This window comes from Polistes fuscatus, unplaced genomic scaffold (genome assembly GCF_010416935.1).
Source record: "Polistes fuscatus isolate 324 unplaced genomic scaffold, CU_Pfus_HIC Scaffold5, whole genome shotgun sequence".
Classification (NCBI taxonomy): Eukaryota; Metazoa; Arthropoda; class Insecta; order Hymenoptera; family Vespidae; genus Polistes; species Polistes fuscatus.
This window is the reverse complement of record NW_025113129.1, coordinates 3,519,817-3,532,975: the sequence shown is the minus strand read 5'-3', so window position 1 is coordinate 3,532,975 and position 13,159 is coordinate 3,519,817.

Here is a 13,159-nt window from a genome sequence, read left to right as displayed (position 1 = left end):
TGTTCGCACGTATGATCCTCTTCCTCCTACCGTCCCTTTTGTCGTGGGAAAGAAAGGGGAAGACCCATATTGCGCTCTTGTCTCTGATATTTACGATTGAAACAAATCAAACGTTATCAAGCATTCCGGAAGGACGATAAAGAACACAGAGAGGACGCGTAGGTATTCGAGACTATCCCGAGGGAAACGTCATAGCTAGATTCTCTCTTCCACTTGGTATCCTGTCATATTCTCAAAGTCCGAACGATTGGTCGGCTGATCTCAACAAAATTTCACTAAAGCTTACAAATTTCACGAATTTCACCGACAAACGTCAAAGTAAATTTGCCGATAGAAATCAATCGAGCAATTTTTAGACTATCCACGCTTGAATAATTATTTTCACACATTTCAAATTAGATCCGGTGAATATAATATCTTAGAAACCCTAAAAAGTACAATGTTGTCCAACAACATTGAAAAAATCCATCAACGATGGGTTAAATAAAAATCCCCTCCAAAAATTAGGGACCAGTTTAACGTGGAATAATACGTTTATAGAAAGAATGAGAGAACGTCTCGGAATTGTCCGATCGACTTCGCGATTGGAGGAGACGAGAGGGCATAAGGCAAGTCTCTCGGATACTCTCGGATACGATAGGAACGATACGTCGTCGTGGAGAGTTTGCAAACGAGAGAAATCCTCGAAACGCCAAGCCTTCTCCTTGCAGGCCCTTATAAATCCATCTTTTTTTACTAGCAGACCCCTTCGGGGCAATCTTGCATGTCCCCCCACCAGTATCTCGAAGCTAAGGGAATGAGCTGAAGGGATTGGGAAGGGGAGGTGAGGGGCCTTTCGGTCCCTAGTGATTTAAGAGCGTCGCCTCGCGTGTATCACACCGCGGTCCATCCACCATCGTGAGAGACGAAGAAGAAGAAGAAGAAGAAGAAGAAGAGGAAGAAGAAGAAGAAGAAAAAGGTTCGGTGTTGCACTCGGTTCTTCGATGCTTTCACGATGGGATACACCGATCCATAATTCGTCCTATCGCGGCTACATACGTGTGTGTTGTGTGTGTATCTTTCTATGTAGTAATAGTAGTTGTAGTAGGTAAGTACTTACCTTCCCAGTAAGTAGCGCAAAAGTATCGAGCACCTTGTACATGTGTATTGTACATATATATATAATATATATATAATACTTTCTTCACAGAGGAACATTATGTCTCTCAAGCTGCACCGCAAACCGCGCTGAAGTGAAACTCTGAGATGACCCAGCCAACGATCCCCGCTCGAGTTGATTTGCGAGCATTGCGAGGATCGCGAGCTGGATTGCTTTATGAACCGATCAGTTTGCTTCAAACGACCACCGTATGGACCCATAAACGTCCTACATTTTCCTCTTTTATTTTTTCTGACAATGAAATGAACACCCGTGGGCGTTTTTCCTGTCTAAAACCTGCGACTAATATCGCGAAAATTCTTTAACAAAGTATTTGCTTGCTGAGGAAACAATAAATCTTTTGTATAATTATAATTACAATTCGATAGGACACTTTTCAGCAACCCAATAGGATTTACTAATATAGAAATACTTAAAAATTGCATAACTCTTAAATAATTGTGGGTAGTCGATCAAGACGTGCATACCCATACCCATACCCATACCCATACCCGTACCCATAATCTTAAAAGAACAGAAGGACTCGGAACCTTTCACCACAGTCCGTACACGATAATGTATGCGCGAAAGATTCAGGAGACGATTCGTAGTGCGATACCAGAAGCCCGGGAGAGAGGTGGAGGAAGGGGGTGGTAGTTGTGGTGGTTTCTCTCTCGGTTCGAGTTAGCTCGGACCTGTCTCGATCGGTTGGATGCTCGCTGGTAGAACGCGGCTTTCTACGTAAACTCGCTCGACCGATACGATCTAAGAGGCCCCGGTGCGTTCGATCCTTCGTGAACTTCGATGCTCGACCACCCTATACATACCCACACGCAAATACGTATACCATACTTTCATCCTCAAAAGTATTTGCTTTTGAAGCCTTCCCTAAACCTTATTCAACTCTAATTCCACGATTAAACTCAATTTTATTATATTCAACAATTTGTTGATTAGATCAGATCAGATTAGATTCGCGCTAATACGTTCCGAATAATTTCTAAATCGATCGGTCATTTCAATTATAAAATAATAATAAAAAAAAGAATATATTTCGATTTCCAACATTTCCATTAACCCATTCACACACAAGACATTTCGATACACCCTAAAATTTCTCATTGATCATACGCGTATGCTGCGTCCGCGTCGTATTTTCATTATTTTAATTAAAAAAAAAAAAGGAAAAGGAAAAAAACGGAATAAAGGGATAAAAAAAAGTCGTCGTCGGGATGTAGGGGGATATACTTTTAGATGTTCCCATAGTAAGAGAGGAGGGCTATCGATTCTCACACAAGGACGCGTAGCAGCACCTAACCGCGGGGGAGTGTAGTCCTCTCTCTCTCTTTCTCATCGGTGAAAGGAAACGATAGGGAAGGACAAGAAAGGGAAAGAGAAAGAGAGAGAAGAAACGTAGGAAGAAGGGCCCATGGCACGAGCATGGGTGTGCGTCGCCTCGTGACAGGATGGTCACGATCCGGGACGGCCACCGCCCGTTGTCCAGGATCCAGAAGCAAGGAGGTAGTATCTTATTATCCTATCCGAGCGAACCACATACACACACACAAACACATGGTGACAGCCCTTATAAGGGTCGCCGTTCCTCAAGCCGTACACGCGAGAGAAAGAGAAAGAAATAAAAAGGCTGAGGTAAGATAGAGAAAGAGAGAGAGAGAGAGAGAGAAACTTGGTGGCTACCAGAAGGCAAGTTCTACTACGAAAAAAGACCACCATCCCCATTAACATCGACCGGGCTGCTGCTCGTTACAATGCGTGCTCGGTAATAGGCCATTACATCCGCGATGTGCGTAAAACTTTCGATATCATCGTCTTTACCCTCCTCACTTCCTTTTCACCTCCACCATTTTATCTCTCTCTCTCTCTTTCATCTTTTTAACATTCTTTTGGTAGATTTTTCTCTTAGGAACGAAGAAAGATTCGCCTTATTGTATTCGAGCTCCCTGAAATCTTATTTTCTTAGCGCAACTGTTAAATGAGAGAAAGAGAAAGAAAATATCGTAGGATATTCGTCGATCATTCTCACGGATGCGACCTTGAACCTGCAGCCGCTTCGGTTGGTCGATGTATGCTTGAGCCGGTGTTTCTACTTTCTTGGGTGTTAATCACAGCCAAGGTTACCCGGAGTTCCCTCGAGTCTCTGTGCTAGCAAATAAGAAGGACAGAAAATAGAAAAAGAGAAAGAACGAGAAACTCGACCGAATAAAAGATGAAACCAGAAGGGGGGGGGAAAGAAAAAAAGTGGAAAAAAGTAAAATGATGCATGCCAAGTTGGCCACCGTCGATGCGTCGATTATTTTCTTTCTTTCGAAACGCAAATGCTGTTGATCTGTCGCGTTATTCTTCCTCTCTGTTTCTTTATTTCTTTCTTTATTTATTTATTTATTTCTTTCTTTCTATCTCATTTGAAGGAGTCCGTTTTAATCACGATCGCCGGAAAGATCGGCGCGATCATGATCCATCGATCGCCCAGACTCGACGTGTTTACGCGTCCTTTCTCGTCGTTACCTTATGCTAATCGATACCTACACCTGTCCGGCGACGTGCCTCGACGTTTAAACGGCTCCCCCATGTGAATTATTCGAGACCGAAAGTGCCGGGCACCATCGACGTCTTATGTTTCCTTTTTTTCTTTTTTCTCTTCTTCTTCTTCTTCTTCTTCTTTTTATTTTTTATCTTCTTTTTTTATTTTTTCGTTCGAGTCCAGAAGATTCGCCAACGTTGCTATAAGAGTATCTCTTCTTCTAGCTGACGACGCTAGGTCATCGTGAATATATAAATTTCGTAAAGAAGAATAAGAAGAAGAAGAAGAAGAGAGAAGAGGAATTTAATCCTTTTTTCGTGACATTGACCGGTTGAAATATGTTGAGAAAAATAAAAAATGACAAAAAAAAAACAATAGACAGATTTATCGATCACGAAAGGAAATAGTTATTTTTATTCTATTCGACTTGTACCCCTATACTCGCTTACCATTACTAAAGTAATACCTAGCCTGAAATCGATAGAGTCCTCGAGAGTTCGTTAGAATTATTAGAAAGCGGAGAGTTATCGCGTATTACGTAGAGTGCGGCGCAACTGCAGTTGCCGTCCGTTACGATGAGCTACGGGAAACGTGGATCGACCGTTACGATCGGATTAAATGTGTCCGTAGTTCGACCTTAAATCTACTAAACACTCGAGATATCGATTTAAGATTGCCCGGCCGGGGTTCGTGGAACGATCTTTTTAACCGATCGCTAGAACGAAGTTGTAGCCGAGCGCATCGCATCTCAGCTCGTACGAGCAGCAGCAGCAGCAGCAGCACCAGCACCAGCAGTACCAGCAGCACCAGCACCAGCACCAGCGCAGCGTGTTCCGATCGTTTAAGAACTTCACCGATCGCGATATTTCATGCGATCTGGGTCTATAAAGATTTCAAACCTAACTCGTCCGTTCTATCATCTTCGAGAGGATGTTATCGACGATCTGAAAATTTCTCCTCCACGAAATGTTTCAACCGTATCTGTATCTCTTCCTTGCTAAAAATTGGATAAGTACCAACGTCGTTGTGGGGGAGAAAAAAGAAAAAAAGAAAAAGAAAAGAGGTGTAGGGGGGAGGGGGAAGAAGGGATGTTTTTCGTCTTTCGATTATTCGGCCAACGACAAAATCCACTTATTAAGATGAGGATACTGGCCGAGATACGCGCACACGCACACGCATTCGATATATCCTTGAGTAGAGTGTAGTCGTCGATCCGCATCTGATGGGAGGTAAAAATTCAGAGGATTCAGAAAAGCCGGATCGGTCGGAAACGTGTCTCCAGAAAGACGGTCTAATTTACTCGGCTGTCCGCCCACGGCTTCGCGGAACTGCAACCTTATCAGCTCGTTAGTTTTCGGTCCCGCCGGTAGCATTCAAACGAGCCTTCGGCCAGGATACTCTCCCTTTTCTCTTGCTCTTTTAGCTTCTCTTACCGGCGAGAGAAACGCGTTACTTCTTAGGGTAGAGAGTTGCAGGAATGGGAAAAAGAAAAACATACAGGGAGAGAAAGAGAGGAGGACAGTGTGCGCCTCGTTGGCTCGGTAATGATCCTTTCGTGGGTCATCAACGGTTGCGCCAGTGGGACGTACATGTGCACCATGGGATTCGTGAGGGATGGAGCAAAAGAGAAGGAAAAAGAACGCGCGGAGAAAGGGAGAGAGAAGAAAGAGATACAATGGTGGAAGGGCGAAACGTTGCTTTGAGTGCATTATATGCAGAATAGGGTACACCATAGTGCGCTTCGGGTGTACGGACGTAGAAAAGGAGAAAAGGACGCTTAAAAAGAGGAGCAAGAGAAAAAGTAGGAGGGAGAGTGAGAGGTAGCCACTGGGCAGTCTCCTCGCGCCAGGATTTATAACATGGTGCCTTTACTCACACACCGGTACACCTGACTTATGCAAAGCGAGGACCCACGTCCCCTCGCGCCCAAATAAATGTCACCGAGAAACAAAAACGTTCGTTCTCTCCTGGCGCTGTGCTGGCCCGGTTGCTCAGGCCCGTATTCTCCAATTCGCCGGGCCCTACGACGATCCAACTTACCCACCACCATCCTCTTACTTGCTTGTTCTTCTTCTTCTTCTTCTTCTTCTTCTTCGTAGTACGCGCGAGCACCGAGCGAAGAAAAAAGGGCAACCATATTTCAATGACGTCATCGGTACAAAAGCATGCGTGCGGAGGACGGCGAAGAGAAGGCGAGTCAAGGTGGAAGGAGCATCGCAGAACCCGGCCGGATTTACTCGCGCGGTGACAAAGCACCTGCTGTCCTGCCGTGCCTTGCTCTCTCGCCTTCTTCTTCTTCTTCTTCTTCTGCTTCCTCTCTTCGTCTTTCGATCGTCCCATCACCCTCTCTCCTTCTTCTTCTTCTTCTTTTCTTTTCTTTTTTTTGCCAACCTTCTCCTCTTCCTCCTCCACCGTCAACCCTTTTCCTTCTCTTCTCTTCTCTTCTCTTATTTTCTCTTTCCTTTCGCATCCTGTTATTCGTTCTGGTATCATGCTGCTGCTGTTTCTGCTCCTGCTCCTGCTCCTACTGCTGCTGTTGCTGCTGTTGCCGCTTCGATATGGGACTTACCATTGTTCGTTTACGTTTTCAGATCGACGACGGGAACCTCCTCTTCTCCTGCGTTCTTCTGTCTCGCGCCTATTTTGTTACCCCTGCCATCCCGTCGACGCTATCTATTCTTTATTCTTACGTTAGGCCTTTTGTTTTGACCCTGGAATACCTTCTTACGGAACACAAGACTCCAGAGAAAAGGATTCGAGTCCTTTAACGGATGGAATAATTGTTCTTTCACGTCCGTGTCATCGATTAAATGGTTCCTTTTTTTATTTTTATATTGAATTTTATCCCCTGCTGATGCTTTACTTTATTTATCCTTCGGACGAGTTAAAAAAATACGAAATATCAAATATTTTGTTAGCGTGCCTACGTAGTTTCAAAGTTGAAGACCAGTTCGTAGATGAAAAATAACAATATTCCTCGTACATTTTATTATTTATTTTTAACAACATTTGCGACTGCAAGTATTTTCGTTCATTTCCATCTAACATTTGTGTGCATTTTAATAATTATTAGAAAATATTAAAAAACCCACTCGCATCTTTCCTCTTATCGACAGATCCGGACCATCTACAGGAAAACATCCTACGTATCAAGCTACGAAGATAAAATTTTAAATATCTAACAGATGGGACTTCGATTCGCGTATATACATCCTTCGAAGTTATAAAGATCCAGTCGCTAAAATAAGATTTCTATCCTAAACTCCCATTTATACAGACATTTTATTATTGCATTATTTTTCTTGATTCTTCCAACGGCTATTATACTTTTTATTTAATTTTTTAATGTCTCAAATAACAGTTAAAAAGTTAAGATCATCATTCCGAATGATGAAGTCGTTCTCGTGACAACCGATCAGACGACATTAATTTAATCCCATTTTTTCAAACTGGATAGGGTAAGATCGGACGCGTAGAACCGATTAATTTCTTTTATAAATAGGAGACCTGGTATGGGGACCATCAAAAGAAGGAAGGAAATATTCTAATACGAAAGACGTGTGGTTTGGTTCTTCGCGAGAGCTCACGCAGTGCCAGGAGAGACCGGTGAGCCGTCGAGCCGGTGCACAGTCACTGATGAAGATAACGCCAGTCCTCCTTTGAATTACGAGCCGGGACCGGCAATAATAAATTCCAGCAAACATTCATTTTCGTACACGCAACTTTATGTCGTCCTTAGCTGGACTAAGCACTCTCCACCGATGTCATTTAGCATCCTGGTGATGGTCCTAATAGTCGGCTCTTCTCTCTCTCTTTTTTAACCTTTCGGGCAACCCACCTACCATTTGGGATTTACGCTACGACATCGACCCTGCTAACATGTTCGTCGATGATACCTCTATTTGCTTTTTGCAAATCCCCGCAAAATTATTCGAGAAAAAGATATTACAAAGGTATTACGATTGTACCTAATAATCCTTGGAATCTAATCCCTACAAATTTTACTTTTTTAATTTGACAAGGACTTTGCTATCGAAACGAGGTGTCAAAGTTTAACCCGATTCATGGAATCCGCATAAAAGTTACGAAAATTGTTATTAGAAATCTTGAAATCTTCAAAAATAGGGGGTAGCGGGTAAATTCTGTTTTTAATTCCAAGAGAAACAGAGTTTACTTCAGGGATGCGACCCTGCCCAACGCGAGCCATGATTCTCTCCTATCTCCAAAAATCAGGAGGAATCGTGTCCTAACCTAAAATCCTACCCAACTCGACAATATGGATGACTAGTACGTTGTTTTAATGGAAGATTTCACTTTTCTAGTTTGCGTTTGGGGACAAAGTGCAAGGTTCGACCTGATTAAATGAATTCACCGAAAGGTAAGGAGAACACTCGAGTGTCAATAAAATTCCGACAGGTGAGTTAATCAATTTTGGTTAATCGACAAATACTAGGAAGATCGGAAAGATGGCAGAAGACACAGCGGAGGAAAAGGAATAAGAAGAAAAAAGAAGAAACGTTGGAGAAAGAGGAGGAAGAAGAGAAAAAGTGGGAGGGTCACGAGAGCTAGCTAGCGGAGGTCACGGAATCTTCGTTCCTAAAGATCGCTATCGGTAGCTCTCTCTCTCGGAGTCGTGCACTCGCGGCAAAAACCAGCGGAGAAACATTTTCGCACTAATTGGAGAGCACTTATCGAGGAGGGCAGAGAATCGTTTCCACGGAATCGTGGATCTAGCACGGGGCGGTTTAGTTGCGGCCGAACGATCGAAAGATCCATGAAAAGCGCAACGACGCCTACCCAGATAATTCCGATAAGCTTGTGGAAGCGTAAGACTCGGTCCTGATTTAATTGAGCATCCCATTCTATTTCCATCTTTCTTTCTTCCTTCCTTCCTTTCTTTCTTCCTTTCTCTTCGTTTCCTTTTCATTTTATTTCCTTCCCGAGGATTAAAAGAGAGATCTTGCAAGTTGGAGAAGGGGGATGGGGGAGGAGGCTCGGAAAGCCCCAACGAGGGAACACCCGCGGCTTCGGCCAATCGCCAGGCCTGGATGGAGGCCTGGCACGATGGACGTACCAGAATTATGATCTCCTCGCACGAGAATCGCAAACTCGCCACGAGTTTCGCGCGCCAACCGAATTTATAACCTTTCGAGAGTACCCTTACACTTCCGCGAAGATCTCCAGTCCACCAGTTTTGCCTCTCTTTGCGAATAGATCTTTCTCCTATCATCCCAAAGTCCTAACAATTTTTAATCCTTTCTCGTTCTCATTTTTTTTACAAATATTTTACGAAAAAACCTGAATCCAATTCCAATTTCAATCGGTGACGTTGAACCTGAACAAACGTCAATCTAAAACCATCAATCGTGTTCTCAGCTACTAAAATTCGTGTATCGTTCGATTTATAGGCGGCTTCCTATAAATGTTGGAGCGTCCACTTAATCGCGAGTCCTTCACGAAAAGAAAAGAAAAAAAAAAGAAAGAACATAACCGGGAAGAAGAAGAGAGATACGTAGTGGAAATTATTATCCGAGAATCAGAGGCGTTCGCAGGAAAATTAAAGAGAGTACACCGGATACAGAGAACGTTGTGCGGGTAGGTAGATAGAAGTATGTATATAATATCCTCGAGAACAAAATGCAAAGTCACCAAAGGTAAAGTAATAAAAGATGGTGATGGGGTGGTAGAGGGGAGGAAGAAGGGGTGTGATGGGAGTTAGGTGCGAGGGAGTAGAGCTGAGGCAATCCCGTCGAAACAAACGTTTTAATCCAGAAAACACGAGGGACTCTCTCGAAGGTATCTCTCTCTCTCTCTTTCTTACTCATACCAGCACACATGTACACACACACACTCAAGCAAAGGACAGACAGTTTCTCTTCTTTTCTCTCGTATCTGTTTGGTTGTGTCGGTTGGGGCCGCGGTTGGTCGCGCGCGAATATCTTGGGGTAGTTGGTATGCGTGGGTGTCGAGCGACGACGTATAATTTAAGACTACGAACGCAACGATTCAATTTCACAAGAGCGCGCGCGAGATTTCTCGGTGCTAGTAGTAGTAGTAGTAGTATTAGTAGTCGTAGTAGTAGGTATAAGCAAAACCAGCAGAGTCCAGCGAGGAGGAAATAATCTCTTGATTTGTGCCGTGAATAAAATCACTCGATTCATTTTCGTCCCGGCACCGCCGTGTCCTCCGTTCGTCCACCTTCTCATCCTCCTCCTCCTCCTCCTCTTCCTTCACCTTTTTTAGTCTACCTTATCTTCTCACGAACGACCTTTCTCGAGAAAGAAATGGAAAAGTTGTAGTAGCACGAGTAAGCAAGTCAAATGTCTCGCACGAACTTGCCGCCTACGATGATTTCAATTCTCCCTCAACGCCTCCTATCGGTATTCTGCATTTAAAAGCGAATACGAGGAACACGTTATTGCGTTTTTAAAGTATCTATGCATTCTCGCAAGAAGGAATGCGAAACAATCTACGAACGTTGAACGTGGAAGAAGAATATTCGAAAAGAGCAAAAAGAAGAAAAGAAAAGGATAGGAAAAAAAAGTCACGTTAAACGTCGATTATCTCCCAACTAAAATAATTGCGAAACAAATTCCACGAATGGACGCTCAAACTCTCCCCGTTTTCTCTGTTATCCCTATCACAAATATACGAGCCTCGCAGAGTTAGATATCTTTCGCTAAAATGTATTCAATGAGTATCGCACTAAAGGGACCATTTACCATTTTCCATTCTCTCCGAAACGAATCAAATGTGAAATACAAATGTAAAATACCGTTAATCTCTTCCTATCGAAAAACTTCACAGACGAGAGCTTAGCTCTAACTCCGAGATTAGGATTTTCAAACTAAATAGAACTCGGAGTCTCTCAACGAAATCGGAAAATAATTCGATGGGCAGTGGATTATTCGATCTAACGTGAGAACCGGACCATTCGTTGGCTGGCCAGGTGAGACCAAGGTGTATATTGGGATAGTAAGGTGCAAGGAGGTGTAAGATCATCGTGTCATATATACGTATACGCAGTAACGAATACACGTTAAAATAGAAAGAAATCGTATATACGTAGATACGCAGACATGTACACGTATACACTCAGCGAGACGGTCTACCTCGTCCGGGCTCATATAATTGCTGGCATCCATAACGCTGATGTATTTATGGCATTAACTCGCCTCTTTCTCGTACGCTGCCGCCCCCGACCCACCCCGCGGAGAGAGACGGCCATGCCCGTAGCCGTCATGCAACCACAAGTAGAAATAATTGGTTGAAAACAGCGCGCTCTTAGGCGGCAATATATCCAGCTTACTCCCCGCTGTCGCATCGCTTAGATCACTTCCCCGCCACGAAAACTACCTCCCCTCGCCCCTCACCCCTCCTCCTTCCTCCTTCGCCATCAACCTTTGCAGTTTCGTCCTTCGTCCTTCCAGCTCCTTCTTCTTCTTCTTCTTCTTGGTTCTCCTGATTTCTCGATGCACCCCAACCCCCCCCCTATCCTTCCTCACCGCTGCGTCCTCCTTTAACCAACCCCCCTTCTTTAACCCACCCGTTCATTTGAATAGCTTTTATTTATGAAAATTGAATTGAATGCTTCTCATTTATGAAGGTAATTGGTAGCTGTCATGAGTCCTGCCGTAGGATATCCCACTTTATACGCGGATAAGCGGCGATAATTATTCTTGCAATTGAATTTATTTCTATAAGTCTCGTTTTCTCTCTCTTTTTCTCTATTTATTTCTTTCTTTCTCTTATTTCTTTTCTGTGAACACTGCCTAGCTAGCCTCCGCCGATCATTCAGCTCCCGTCGGTATGTCGCGTGCTACGGGATACGTTGCTAACGTGGAATATCCCTGGAAACAGGATAACACTCCTAGCGGACTTTCTCAAATGCGCTGCGATGGCGCTCGGATGTGTTAGACGTGTCCGAAAAGGTTCTTATCTTTGCCGTTTTACTTCCCTTATCGTGAATTATCAACAGGATTCTTCTAGCTTCTATTCTTCAATTTCTTCTAGTTTTTATCGATTTTCAATGCTATTGTAGAATGTTGAATAAAAAGATGAAAAGGGGTTGATGTTTTATTGGATCAATATTTATATACATTATTGGTATTACGAAAAATAAGTATTTTACGCTTGAAAACTTGTAATATTGTCTTTGATATATCAATCTACGAAAAGTACTCTCTCTCTCTAAACAAACGAACAGATACGAAAAATTTCAAAAAACGTATACAATCAATCCTAAAACCGCGATTATGATATGATCACGATAACCAGTGTTTACACACAAAGATGAGAGACCAATCATCAATCTCGAAGACAGATCTCCGTGTTATACGAACGCGATGGAATCCTGGAACTAGCAGAAGCAATAGGACTAATGCTAATCTTCAATGAGTTATCGTTGATCGGTCTGTATTCAGGACAGGCCGTACCAATAATCTACGTTCCGCGTAATCAATTATCGACGTTATCGCGATAATTTATAATTAGTATCCTCGACATTGAATCCCCCTCCCCCCACCCAACCCCCAACCCCATCGGATCCGATCTGACGCATTTTATCGTCCTCGGAAGCGTTTTCTCTCTAACGCTTTCTTTGCGAGATAATTTCGCACGTTTGTTCGCGCTCTCGATATTTACCGATTTTACTTGGCCTCTTGGCGATGACCACTTTATCACCCTGATCGAGAATGGTTTCTCCTCTCTCTCTCTCTCTCTCTCTTTCTCTCTCACACAGACACACGGGTACGATAAAAGGAGAGACCATGTTCCGTGTCTCTTATTTGCGATAGCAAGCCAGGAATCTTCGTTTATCGAAATCGAAATCGAGCCAAGCCTCGGCCGTAATTTCTAACGTTTTATCGCTCATCGAACTTCATAGATTAGGATGGTTAGAAGACGCCCCGTAGAAATCGAATGCTACTTTCAAAGTCGATAATATATACCTGTATAGATATACAGGACTCCATTTTCCAGTAGTTTGTTCGAAAGCGTTTCTACATCGTGATTCTCCCCCTTTTTGGAATAAAAACGTTTCGGTTGGAAAGAAAAATAAAAGAAAATAAGATACAATCATTTTGCTTCTTTTGCATTTTTCTTATTTGTTCTTTCTTTCTTTCTTTCTTTCTTTTTCTTTTTATTTTTTTTGTTCTAATTCTTAAAAAGTGATATCCTTAAAAACTAAATCTCCCGAGAATTTTTCGTACACGTTGATAGAGTACGATGTGTGTAATGGTTCACGGACGAATAGAGACGAGACAACAGAGTTGTAGTACTCTTTCCGTTCTTTCGTATTACTTTTCGCCGCCACAAAGAAGACCTCGAAGGGGGTTGGAAAGGGAGAGAAAGAGGGTTGGGGAGAAACGACTCTCGAAGCGTATTCCGGTTCTCCGTATATTAAAGTCCCTTTACCGATATTGTCGCGCTATTACCTTTCAAATCATGCGCCAGCCAAGCAGACAGCAAAGGTTAGCAAA